Here is a 13,269-nt window from a genome sequence, read left to right on the forward strand (position 1 = left end):
GTGAATATATACAAACAAATACATATATATGTGTACAGAGACATATATATGTGTACGTGTCTTCACATATACATACCACACACATAAAAGAAATGAATACATGAATGAACAGTACTATATACTTGCACCTACACCAAGCAGCTACCATTACACAAATATGACACATAAACATGCTCACAAACACCTGGGCAAAAACACATGCACACACAAACATACACACACACACACACAAACACACACACACCAATAAAAACACTGCTATATTACAGCACATTTCCTGACAACTGAGGAAGTATTGAGACCTGAGATGTGTAATCAATTCTTAAATTAACCCAACTTGTGCTGCCTGGGCCTGTGCTGATTTCCTTGTCAGGAACTTTTTCCATGCAGATATTTGCTGCTTCTACAAGTATGATATAAAACAGACAAATGGGTCCTCTGCACACACAAGTGGGTCCACACAAGATTCAAGGTTGTAAAAAAGAGGGTTCAAAAGAACATCCTCCAGCAAGCTCCAAGTTGAAATATACTCTGCTCTCTAACCTAGCTCAGCTACTTCTCATAAGACTCTCTAGCACTAATAAAAACAGTTAGCCATAGATATTATCCAGTAGCTGCAATTCAACACATTACAGTTCATGCGATATAATGCAGGACCAGGAAGCAGGAGTGGGTAGGTTGGTAAGAAGGGGAGTGGAAAGGGAATTGGGGGAGGGTTTTTTTATGAGGGGAAACTAGGAAACAGGATAATGTGAGTAAAGAAAATACCCAATTTAAAAACACAGTTGTGCGCGTGCGCACACACACACAAGTTAATAATGTCAGCCAAAAAGAGGTTAGTGAATTAACATGCCTTGATTTTTCTGAAATGCAGCACTCTGCAAAACAATGAGAGGGAATCTGTACAGAAGCAAAGTTATGTCTATGATACACTCAGCAAAACAACGTCAGCAAAGGGATGCAGTGTAGGATTCCATGAATCCACTCGGTGAAGCCAGTAAGACACTCATTAGATTCCAGGGGTTTATCTTAGTGCAATGAAGGCAAGGGAGTCTAAGTTTTATTTTTAAAATGCTTAACATGTTTACCTTTTTATTACTAAAGAGTTTAATTAGAAAACAATAAAACTGGAGACTGTCCTTCTGTCCTAGGAGTGTATTGGAAGCTCTGCTCTGAGATAGCTGCCATAGAGAAGATCGGAGGACCTGGTTCCTAGATAATTCCGGAAGTGACATCCTGAGTCACCTCTCCATACCATAGAGCTGGAAGGGGTTGCTGTCAGGGGTCCAGGAACTCCTCTGCCTAGAAAGGAAAGTTAGCAGTGACCAACTGGGAGAGGGACAAGAGCATGTGGCTGGATTGGAAGTGGCCACGAAGGTCACATCTGGCTTGGTGTCCTCACCTCCTGACATAGGGGTCTGAGTATCTCCAGTGATCCCTGCCAGCATCCACGAGACAGGCAAGAGAAAGAGTGCTTTGTGAAGGCCCTGCAGCAGAAGACAGACACAGAAGTAGAACTTCACGAAGAAGCTTGATCCCAGGGCCACTGGAGTCTGAGGACCAGGTTTAGGTTTAGGATGGAGAGCCATGATAATCCAGGTAAGTTGGCTTCTGTGGTCCCTCAACCAACACCAATGCTTTCCCACCAGGCCAGGGAACCATCTTTTGTGACTCTGGGGTGCCTGGACTCCTGCGACCTGACCTCCAAGAGCCCCACACTCCCATCTTAGAAGGATAGGCTGTTGTTTTAGGTTCCTAAGTGTTCTTTCAATAGAAACATCGAGATCCTTGGAGCCCCGTTTTGTCTCATTTCTTTAGCTAGCTGTTATTGAGCACTCCCTTTGTGCCCCATATCATACTCGTATTCCAAGGGTACCATGCCTGCTTTGCGGTTTTTTCTCACATTGGTGGGCCTCCAAACCCAGGGTCTGGAAGTTGTAATGAATGAGGGAAGGACTGGGAAGGGGAATCTGAGGTCACATGGTAAGATTTGGAAATGGTGGGCTGGACTATCTATGTTTTCATTCACTTTTAAGTGTTGGCAACATGGTTTCTCTTAGTTAAGAAAGGCATTAATTGTTGAAACACTCCACTGTGGATAACATGTAGCCCAGGTATCTTGGTTAAGACCACCTCTGGTCTACCCCCTCCCTACTACCACTTTCTGAAGTTTCCATCATGATGAGATAAAACTCATGAGAAGGCACAGTGAGTCAAGTTGTGTATCTGACACCTGAAGCAGACAGCATTGTCTTCCTCCTTGTTAATGAATTGGCAGTTACAAAAATAAACAAACAAAAAAAATTCCAAAACACTAAAATGTTTGTATAAAATCATAGAAAATAACACCATGATCTTCCTAGCTATGAGCAATTGAACCTCCTAACAATTAATTGAGACCAAACCCTACAAAGATCTCTGCCTGGGAGGTGACAGAAGATTCACAGATGCTGGTCAGAAGGCTTAAACCAAACAGGAAGTCTCAGGTTGAGTGACAGACCTGGTTTCCAGGGAATATGTTACAGAAAGGCTGAATAAAAAACAAACAAACAAAAACCTGCTGTCCCAATAAACAAACAAACAAATAAAACAAAAAAGAAAAACTGAACAAAACCTTACATAAATAACTGGACTTTCAACACACCCACCAATATACATATTGGTACACACATGCTTATGCCACGCACAAACACATACTCTCTCTCTCTGTCTCTCTCTCTGTCTCTCTCTCTGTCTCTGTTTCTCTCTCTCTCTCTCTCTCTCTCTCTCTCTATATATATATATATATATATATATATATATATATATATATATATATATATACCTGTTGCTATCTCTGTCCAAAAATCATAAGTGAGTAGAAAACTATGAGGAGATAACAATGGATGGTAGAGAAACAGTTGAATGGGGACTATGGAAGGCTTATGTTAAATGTGAGACACAGGACTCTGCTATCCATCCCTTGGGCACTAACATTTCTTAGGGGGCACATTTCTTAGACTAGGTTGAGAGTGTTAGTGAAATTTCATTCTTGAAGCCTCACATCTCTCACACCAAAACTCAGGCTGAGAGAAGCCTTTCTCACATCCCTGTCAGCTCCAAAATATAAGCTCTAGGAAAGAACTCTAGCAACACTGAGAGAAAACAGTCCTGACAAGTACCTGCTCAGGCACTTTCAGTGTGAGCCAAGATGTAGGCAGAGTGATGAGACAATCTTGCAAGGCAGGGAAAGGGGAGAGAAAGCATAAAAGCCCCCCCACCCACCCCCACACACAAAAGGCAATGATTTCCTCTCATATGGCAATTACACTGTGATCTAATACTTGCAAATTTTGTACTGCCTGTGATCTCACATGACCCCTCAGAAGCAAATGAGCTAAAGCTCTGACTTCATCAATCAACATTCTGTGCTACTACAATGGAGGCAAGCACATGGAACTCATTTAGCATACTGGCATGTACTTGTGTACTATGTGTTCAACCTATCTATTATAAGGAAATGCAGCTTTTAGTTGAGCAGGATTGTTTACTTCCCAAATATGTAGTTTCTTGAAGGAGGATAACTGCACATAAAGTCTTGGAAATGATCACAGAAATGAACAACTGGATGAGACATAGGAGAGAGCATGGATAAGGTACAGGATGGTTGCTTAGGCTTGACTCTGTTTAAGGTTAGACATGACTGCAACCTGCTCCTCATGATTTATGCACCCTACCTGCTGCTGCAGGTAGGTCATTGGTCTTCAGACTGCCTTCTTTACATAGCCTCTTTGATTCATTGGAGCATTCTTCTGATGCAATCTGCTCCTCTAGCAACTGTCTGTTCTCCTTCCACAACATCCTGACTTTGTGCTGGAGATGGTTAGATTCACTCTGGAGGTAGCACTGCCCAATGCCGAGTCACAAACAAACAAATGATTACACAAGTCAGCATCCATCTTCCTCCCACTCCTCCAAGGACCATCCCTGCCACAATGGGCCCTGGTGCCCAGACAGCCCCAGACAACTGTCCAGATTGGCCATGGAGCATCACATTGAGAGAGGTCAAATCCAGAGGACAGCCATATTTCAGAACCCTGGTATATCTGTAAACTGTGACACTAACAGGGACTTAAGTATCTCTCAAGAGGACCTGGAACACATGTGTGGTTATATGTCCATGTTATTTAAAAATCACCTGTAGGTAGAAGGCAGACCTTCTCTAGGAGAAGAGAAGAGACCCACCCAACATACAGTATTTCTAGGTGTCCCATGGAAACCTTATCTATGTATCTACATTCAAATATACTTTGTTGGAAAGGACAATGATTTGAGTTGCTCACAGACTCTTCACACTTGGCCAAAATGCCTTTAAGAGGTAAAAATCCTAGAGCCTTGCTTTGAAGGAGCCAGGCTTCTCGTTTAGAGGCAAACAGTATATAAACTGAGCCCCTACTTTGGTTGAAAGAAGAGAATGGGCAGACATATCCTGTGCCTAGTGCTTGAATCACGACCCTGTTAGTCACTCAACAGTAGAATTGATTTTCTTTAGTCAACTCCTTGCACTTGAACAAGGCCTCACTGATGTCCTGGGGCATTCTCTTCAGGTCAGTCATCACCTGGTAATGTTGCATCTTGAGCATGAATGTCTTAATTTTGATTCTGTGGGAGGACATGGCCCAATGAACAAATAATCCCATGAACTAAGGATACAAGGATCATGTTAATTCAAGCTGAATCGTGGACTACCCCAACACATATATGCCACGACATTGCTCCATGTTACCAGTTCCACTTGGAGCTTATCAAACTTATTAATCTTTGCCTGGGGTCAGTAGGGGCAGGGAAGTAAAGGCAGGGATTTGACCTACTTTATCTCCCTGATGGGGCATGAAATAGACTAGCTCTCCAAGAATTTTCCAGGAACCTGTGCCGTAGTCCTGGATCCACCTAAAACCTGTGATGACACATCTGTTTGTAGACGAGTAATTGTCAATCCTTGCTTCTGTTGCTACATAAACTCCCAAAGGACATATCAGTATCTACAGGATACTGCATTTCCAGTGTGCACCTAAGGTGAGCTCAGAGCTCATATGCTGTGCTCCTCAAAGTGAGGCTCCCTCTGTCTTCACTATTTTTGGCTGGAAACTGTGTCAAGCAAAATCCCAGGCCCCAGCATACTATACAGACACTCCAGCTCTTAAGTGGAACACACACACACTGACACCCCCCTCATATTCAAACACAATCAGAATGCCAAATGAACACACATTATCTAATAGTATAGTGAATAAAATGTGATAAAAGCAGTGATGAACTATAGCCAATCCAGTTATACTAGGAGACAGTATGTGGGACCAGGCCCCTCCAGCTGTTGACAGGACCAGTTGAACCCAAATTACTTCCAGGCCAACTGCAAACATGATTGGCCATAAACACAGTGTACTTTGCATCTCTCCAAAACTTATACCTGTATAGGATTTTTACAATGCAGGATTAGGGCTCATACACTACAACCCTTATGCCCAGACTGTAATTCATACCACAGGCTCTGATTTATCTTTGGAGAAATCAAATTTCCTGAGTCCCATTTCACGACTATCTGAACTTGAAGTTCTGTGTCGAAAATCCATTCAGCAAAATGAATTTGGATGTGTGGACAGGCTGGTGTTGTAGCCTCCTGTGATATGAGGGAATCTGAGGTTAACAGAGAGGGCCCAAGACAGTCAGCAAAGAACTGGGCATAATGACTCCCTGTTGTTCAAATCCTTGTTAGTGTAATTGGCTAGGATTCCCTGGAGTTGTCTCTCTCATTTTTGATCTTCTGGAGATCCCTTTGAGCGTCTCCATGCTCTTCATTCTCTGATCCTGCTTATTGGTGGTGGAGGCTTGGGGTGATGCCTTTCCAACAGACCATGTAGGTTGACCAACACTAGTAAACTCGTAGAGATAATAGGGCAGGGAATGGAGACAACATGCTTTTCCCTTTCTTTGGGGTCTTGTGAGATTATTCATTTCTTGTGTTTTCTTGGGTATAATTACACTCAATCTGTTGGAATTTTGCTTCTAGTATCCTCTGTAGTGCTGAATTAGTGGAAAGATATTGTTTGAGTTTGTTTTTGTCGCAGAATATCTTATTTTATCCAACTATGGTCATAAAGAATTTTCTGAGTATAGTAGCCAAGGCTGACTTTTGTGTTCTCTTAGAGTCTGAAAGACATTTGTCCAAGATCTTTTAGATATTACCATTTATGTTGACAAGTCTGATGAAATTCTCATAGGTCTTTTTTTGTATGTTACTTGACTTTCTTTCCTTAGAGCTTGTAATATTTTCTTTCTTTATTCTGTACATTTATACTTTTGTTTAATATGTGATAGGATGATTTTCTGTATTGGTCCAAATGATTTGGTGTGTTGTAGGTTTCTTGTAAATTTAAGGCCATCTCTGTCTTTAGGTTAAGGACTTTTAAAAATCATATTGTTGAAGATGTTTTCTGGGTCTTTGAACTGTTATCCCTCACCCACTTCTTTTTCCATTATTCTTAGTTTTGTTCTTTTTATTGTGTCCTGCACTTGCTAGATGATTTGAGTTAGGAATTTTTTACTGTGTATATTCTTTGAGTAACTTTTTAATATCATCTATTAATATCATCTATGATATTTCCTTTGCCTGTGATTCTCTTTTCTATGTTCTGTTGGTGAGGCTTGCATCTGTAGACCCTGATGTTTTTTGTAAGTTGTCCTTCTCCAGGGTTGCCCCATTTGTGATTTTTATACCTTTATTTTTACTTTTTCTTTATTGATTTTCTTATGTATTTCCATCCCAAATGTTATCCTCCTTTTCAGTTCCCCCTCCAAAATCCCTATACCATCTACTTCTAGCGTTGCCTCTACGTATGAGGGTGCTCCTATAACCCCTTGTCCAAACACTCCTGCCTCTGTGCCCTACCATTGCCCAACCCTGGATCATCATGCCTGTACAGGACCAAGGGCACTCCCTCCTATTGATGCCAGATAAGGCATTCCTCTGCTAGGTATCCAGCTGGAACTCTGGATATCCCCTCATGTACTATGTGCTTGGTGGTTTAGTGCATGTGAGTTTTGCGAGGCTCTGTTTGGTTGATTTTGTTGTTCTCCTTATGGGGTTGCAAGCCCCTTCTGTTCCTTCGGTCCTTGTCCTAACTTCACAATCTAGGTCCACTTGCTCGGTCTCATGTTTGCCTGCATGCATAGCATTTCAAGAGACACCAAATACCAACAGTTACATTTATGAAGTAGCATTGCAATAAGTGTGAAGTGGAAACTTAGAGTCATCTTGATTTGCATTTCTCTGATGACTAAAGATGTTCAACATTTCTTAAGTACATCTCAGCCATTCAAGATTCCTCAGTTGAGAATTTTCTGTTTAGCTCTGTACCCCATTCTTTAATAGGGTTATTAGGATCTCTGGAGTGTAACTTCTTGAGTTCTTTGTATATTTTGGATATTAGCCCTCTATCAGACTTAGGGTTGGTTCAGAAGTTTTCCAAATATGTGTGTGCAATTTTGTCCTTTTGACAGCATCCTTTGACTTACAAAACTTTTCAATTTTATGGGATCCCATTTGACAATGTTTTTGGTCCTACAGCATGAGTCATTCGTGTCCTGTACAGGAACATTTCCCCTGTGACAATGTGTGTGAGGTTCTTTACTGCTCTCTCTTGTATTAGATTCAATGTATCTTGTTTTATGTGGAGGTCCTTGAGTGACTTAGACTAGAGCTTTGTACAAGGAGATAAGAATACATCAATTTGCATTCTTCTATATGCAGAATGCCAGTTGAAAAAGCACCAATTGTTGAAAATGCTGTCTTTTATCCACTGGATGGTTTTGGCTCCTTTGACAAAGATCAAGTGACCATTTGAGTGCAGGTTCATTTCTAGGTCTTCAATTCGATTCCATCGGTCTACTTGTCTCTCTATACCAGAAACATGACATTTTTATCACTATTGCCCTGTGGTATATTTGGAGATCAGGGATGGTGATTTCCTGAGCCTTTCTTTTATTGTTAGGAATAGTTTTTGCTATACTGGGATTTATGTTATTCCAGATAAATTTGAACATTTCTTTTTCTATTTCTGTGAAGGAATGAGTTGGAATTGTGATGGGGATTGCATTGAATCTGTAGATTGCTTTTGGCAAGATGGACCTTTTTCAGTATATTAATCCTGCTCATCAATGACCATGGGATATTTTTCCATCTTCTACGGTCTTCTTTGATTTCTTTGTTCAGAGACTTAATGTTCTTGTCATTCAGATCTTTCCCTTGCTTTGTTCGAGTCACACCAAGATATTGTTTGTGACTATTGTGAAGAATGTAGTTTTAAAAAATCTCTTCCTCAGTATAATTATCCTTTGAGTAGAGGAAAGTTCCTGGATTGTTTGAGTTAATTTTGTATCCATTGACTTTGCTGAAGTGGTTTATCAGCTGTAGGAGTTCTCTCCTGGATTTTTTTTTTTTTGAGCTCACTTATGTGTAATATCCCATACTCCTCAAATTGTAGTGTCTTGAATTCCTCCCTTCCAATTTGTATCACTTTAATCTGCATTTTTGCCTGATTGCTCTGGCTAAAATGTCAAGGACTATGTTGAATACATAGGGGAAGAGGGTGAAGTCTTTCCTTGTCTCTGATTTTAATGGGATGGCTTCAAACTTTTCTCCATATATTTTGATGTTGGCAACTGGATTGCTCTATTTTGCTCGTTCTATATTCAGATATAGACCATGGCTTTCTGATTCCTCCAATGCATTCATCTTGAAGTTATATTGTATTTTGTCAAACACTTTTTCAGCATCTGATGAGATTATCCAATATATTTTAAGTTATTTTATATAGTGGATTACATTGATGGATGTCCATATATTGAATCATTCCTGCATCCGTGGGATGATACAGCATCTAATGAGATGATCAAGTAATAATTTCTTAAATTTATTACATAGTATATTACTTTAATGAATTCCAAAACATTGAATCATTCTTACATCCTATACATGATGCATATTGGATCATGGTGAGTGATCATTTGCATCTGTTATTAGAAAGAGTTTCCAAGAAGTTATTGAGTATTTTTGCATCAATAATTGCTATGGTTTTTATATGCTCAGCCCACTGAGTGGCAATATAAGAAGGAGTGGCCAGGTTAGAGTATATGGGACACTGTGTGTGTGGTCAAAACCCTCACCCTAGCTGCCTGGACATTAATGTTCTATTAGCAGCTTTCACATGACCATGTAAGACTCTCAGCTTCTCCTGTACCATGCCTTTCTGGATGCGTCCATGTGGCCACCTTGTTGGTACTTGACTGATCCTCTTAACCTGTAAGGCATCCACATTGAATTCTAGGAGAAGCTGCAGTGCAGCCAGATTTGGAGGAGTCCCAAAACCCTCCTGGGACAACTAGTCATGGAGTTTGTTCAGCAGCCATCCATCTGCAGCAGTTAGGGTGTTCTTCAGAGTCACATCTCTTCTCTAAAGCTTTGAAGAACCACCTGTCTGAGGGCTAGAAGCTCTTGTGGGTATCTGCTGATGCAGAGTTAGAAACAGCTCTACTGAGCCTGATGCACAGAGTCCTAAGGGGAGACACAGCAAATACAGAGGTCTGAAGGAAAGGACAAAGTACCCGAAATCTGAGTATCCAAGGCTGTATCCTCAGATTAGAAAGAGAACAGAAAAAATTGAGAGGGAACCCAGTAAGTGAAAATGGGGAGAAGGGAGGCCAGGTGTTCCTGGTGGTCATGAACTCTGCAGAGAGTTCACAGCAAATTTCAATGTGGATTATGAAAGTAGAAAATGTTCACTTTCTTTTATTACATTCACCTTGTTTGAGCAGATAATCCATGCAGGAAGGCTGAGAAAGGGCTAAGAAAGAAAGTTGATCTCAGAGAAACAGGAGGACTGGGGGTTCTCTAGTGTAAGTATACTGTAGTGTGGTGTGGTGCAGTGTGTTGTGGTGAAGTATAGTGTATTCTCCCGTAGTTTTTGCTGCTTGAGGCCCTCGGCTCCCTCTTCAGTTTAGCCCACTTAGAGAAGCTGAAATTAGAATAACAGTTGCCAGATCTTAAGACAGATTTGGGAGGGTTATGGGGGACAGGGAGTTGCAATCTCCGCTACCAAGGGACTACCACGTCTATAGAAATTTGGTGGGTTGTAATGGGCCAAATATCTCCAAGTAACTGCAAAAGAGTAATAAATATGTTCTCAACACACAGAAAATAATGAGATAGATGCCTGAATTGATGCCTGTGCCAGATACCATCTTCTTCAGCAATGTGGTTTTACCCTTGACTTCCAGAAAGGAAGGAAGAGCAATGGCAGCAGTCTTTAATGATTGGGGAGTATGTATGAGACTCAATGATGAGCAACCTCAAACAAGGTAACCCAAACTTGGTCCTGGGCTTTTCATTGGGTAGTATATTGTTCTGAATTCCACAGGCCTATGTTTAGGAGTTTGGGGACAGGGACCCACAAAATCCTGGACATCCAGACAGTGCCGTGTTGCAGAGAGTTCACAGCAGGTTTGACCCTGCTGGCCTGCAAGGATAACTGGGCAAGGGGTTCTCAGAATCTTGGACATGCAGGCACTGCTAGAAGTCTCAGAGGACCTGAGCATGGAGGAGGCCAGCAGGCTGAGAACTTGCCCTGAAATCAGGGAATGGGGAATTCTGGATTAGCTCAGAGGTGACTATCCCAGGAGTATTGAGAGGCCTTCTGTTGGAGACTTAGATAGCAAGGCTCTGTAGGCAAAGGCTTTTTCTCCATGTAACCCACAGTTGGTTTGATGAGAGAGACAGTCCTTGGTTGTAAACTGTTTATTGATTGTTTTTTCATGGAAATGAAAGCATAACATGTCTTAAGTTAGACTAGAAGTTAAGTAACTTCTGAGGAAGGAATGTCCAGGAAGGGAAGCTTATTGACTGAACCCTACCATCTTCTATTACCTCATTAGCAGGGAGAACCCTATTCTCTTCTAAATAACCACAGGCCATGTTCCTATGTAGAGATTTTGGTCCCATGAAAGAGGCCTGGTAGGAAGCAGGTGACACTTTTGCCATCTACTGTGGGTCTGGGACTTCCAACCCACTCAACTTTACCAAATTCTGGACATGGTAGTCTACTGTCCCAGGTGTTAGTCTGAGATTTATTGATGTGAGGAGACACCAGGACATATGTTTAGTATGCGGGTCTCAATGCCTACCCTCCACACTGACTCACTGTTTCTAACAAGGCCACAACTCCTAAAAGTACCACTCCCATATTCAAGCCACCACACTCCTCTGCAATCTCCCAAGACATTTACTTCACTCTGTCCTACTGTTTTCCTTTTTCTCCTTCACAAATTATGTGTTCTATTATTTTCTTGAAATATGCTCCTATAACTGAACACTAGTGCATTACCTTCTATGGATACTGCAGTTTAAATGCACATCTCTAGACATTCAATGTTACCATCCACATAAGACACATCATGAGGTATTTGTCTTTTTGGGTGTGGGATATATCACTCAGAAAGATTATTCATGTCTCCATCCATTAACCTGTAAATTTCATTTATATTGTCATAGTTCATTACCATTGTGTATATGAACCATATATTCATTATCCTTTCATCAGTTATATTACATCTGGGTTGTTTTGATGTCCTGACTATTGTGAATAAAGCAGGAGGGAACATGAGCACACCCAGGTCTCTGTCTTAGGATAATGCCTTTGGCTATATGCCCTGGAATAGTGTGAGTGTCTGTGTTCTCTTGCTAGAAAGAGACACCAGGACCATGATGGACCTTTTAATGAGAGCATTTAAATGGGGGCCTGCTTACCATTTCAGAACTTTAGTACATTTTTGTCTTGACAGAATCATGCAGAGGTAGACATGGTGTTGGAGAAGTAGCTGAGAGTTCTGGATCTGGATCTGCAGGAAGCAGGGATGCTGGCCCTGAGCTGGGCTTTTGAAACTTTAAAGCCCACCCCCACAACAAGGCCACAGCTCTGAATACCATCAAAGAGTGCTATACCCTGTTGACCAAGTATTCAAATATATTCTCATTCAAACCACCACAAATAGTACAGCTGGTTCTCATGGAAGATCTATCTCTAACAATGTTTTCCAGAACATTTCTCCTGTTTTTCATAATGACTGTACATGTGAATATATACTCTCTTACCCCACACTCATGCCAAGAGTTGTGGTCATTTAGTCTATTTGTAATAGCCATTCTGACTGCAGTAAGATACAAGGTTAAAACTATTTTAATTTGCATTTTTCTGATGAGGAAGGATATTAAACATTTAAATACATATCTATGATTCATTTCTTTCTCTTCTTTTGAAGATTCTGTTCAGTTTGACAGAACATAAGAAGGGAGTGTGTTTGAGACTGGGACTCTCTACTTAGCCCTGCTGTCCCAGAATCTAGTACATAGACCAGGCTTTCCAGAGGCTCATGCAGGTCTTCTTGCCTCTGCCTTCTGACTGCTGGGATTACAGGTGTGCTCTACCATGGACAGCCATAGAACATTTTGAAATGTTTAAATTTAAAATGTTTTAATGTTTAACAGGCAGGTTTCCTGGTGTTTAGTTTTTAACACCATCCGATTGTCTAGAAATGAACTCTCTGTTATATGTACACTTAGTGAAGTTCCTCTCCCATCTCGTAGCTGATCTTTCCATTGATTAAGAGTTTGTTTTGCTTTCTTATTCACTGTTTTATTGCTAGGACACACCATGACCAGGATAACATATAAAAAAAATATTCAATTGGGTTTGGCCAAGAATATAAAAGGGTGATCCAGGATTGTCAAGGTGGGGAACATGGCAGGAGGCAGGCAGGCATGCATATAGACATCATGACACTAGAGGAGTAGATGAACTTACATCTGATACATATAGAGGCGGCAGAGGAAAGAGATAGATACAAACAGACAGACAGACAAACAGACAGAAGCAGAGACAGAGACAGTGAGAGTGTAGACTGAGATATAGAGAAAAAGAGAGAAACAATATGAGATCAACAGAGATAGAGAGATAGTGACAAAGACAGAGGCAGGGACTGGCATGAGCTTTTGAAACCTCAATGCCAACCTCCAGTGCCAAAATTCCTCCAGCAAGGCCATATCTACTAGTCCTTCCTAAAACATTTTTATGAGGTAGGTATCAAACATTCTATTATGAAATGACTTTTGAAGGTCATTTTTATCCAAATTACTTTATTTATAATTCAGAAGATTTTAATTACTCAATGTGAATATTT

General features: G+C 40.9%; 1 long non-coding RNA gene across 1 annotated transcript; it reads left to right on the plus strand.

The window, feature by feature from the left end:
• Positions 1-1,166: 1,166 nt before the first annotated feature.
• Positions 1,167-11,904, plus strand: Gm41139. The gene is made up of 3 exons (XR_001781250.1): positions 1,167-1,599; positions 10,232-10,395; positions 11,875-11,904. It is a non-coding gene; the product is annotated as a predicted gene, 41139 (long non-coding RNA).
• Positions 11,905-13,269: the final 1,365 nt, after the last annotated feature.

This window comes from Mus musculus, chromosome 14, assembly GCF_000001635.26.
Source record: "Mus musculus strain C57BL/6J chromosome 14, GRCm38.p6 C57BL/6J".
Taxonomy (NCBI): Eukaryota; Metazoa; Chordata; class Mammalia; order Rodentia; family Muridae; genus Mus; species Mus musculus.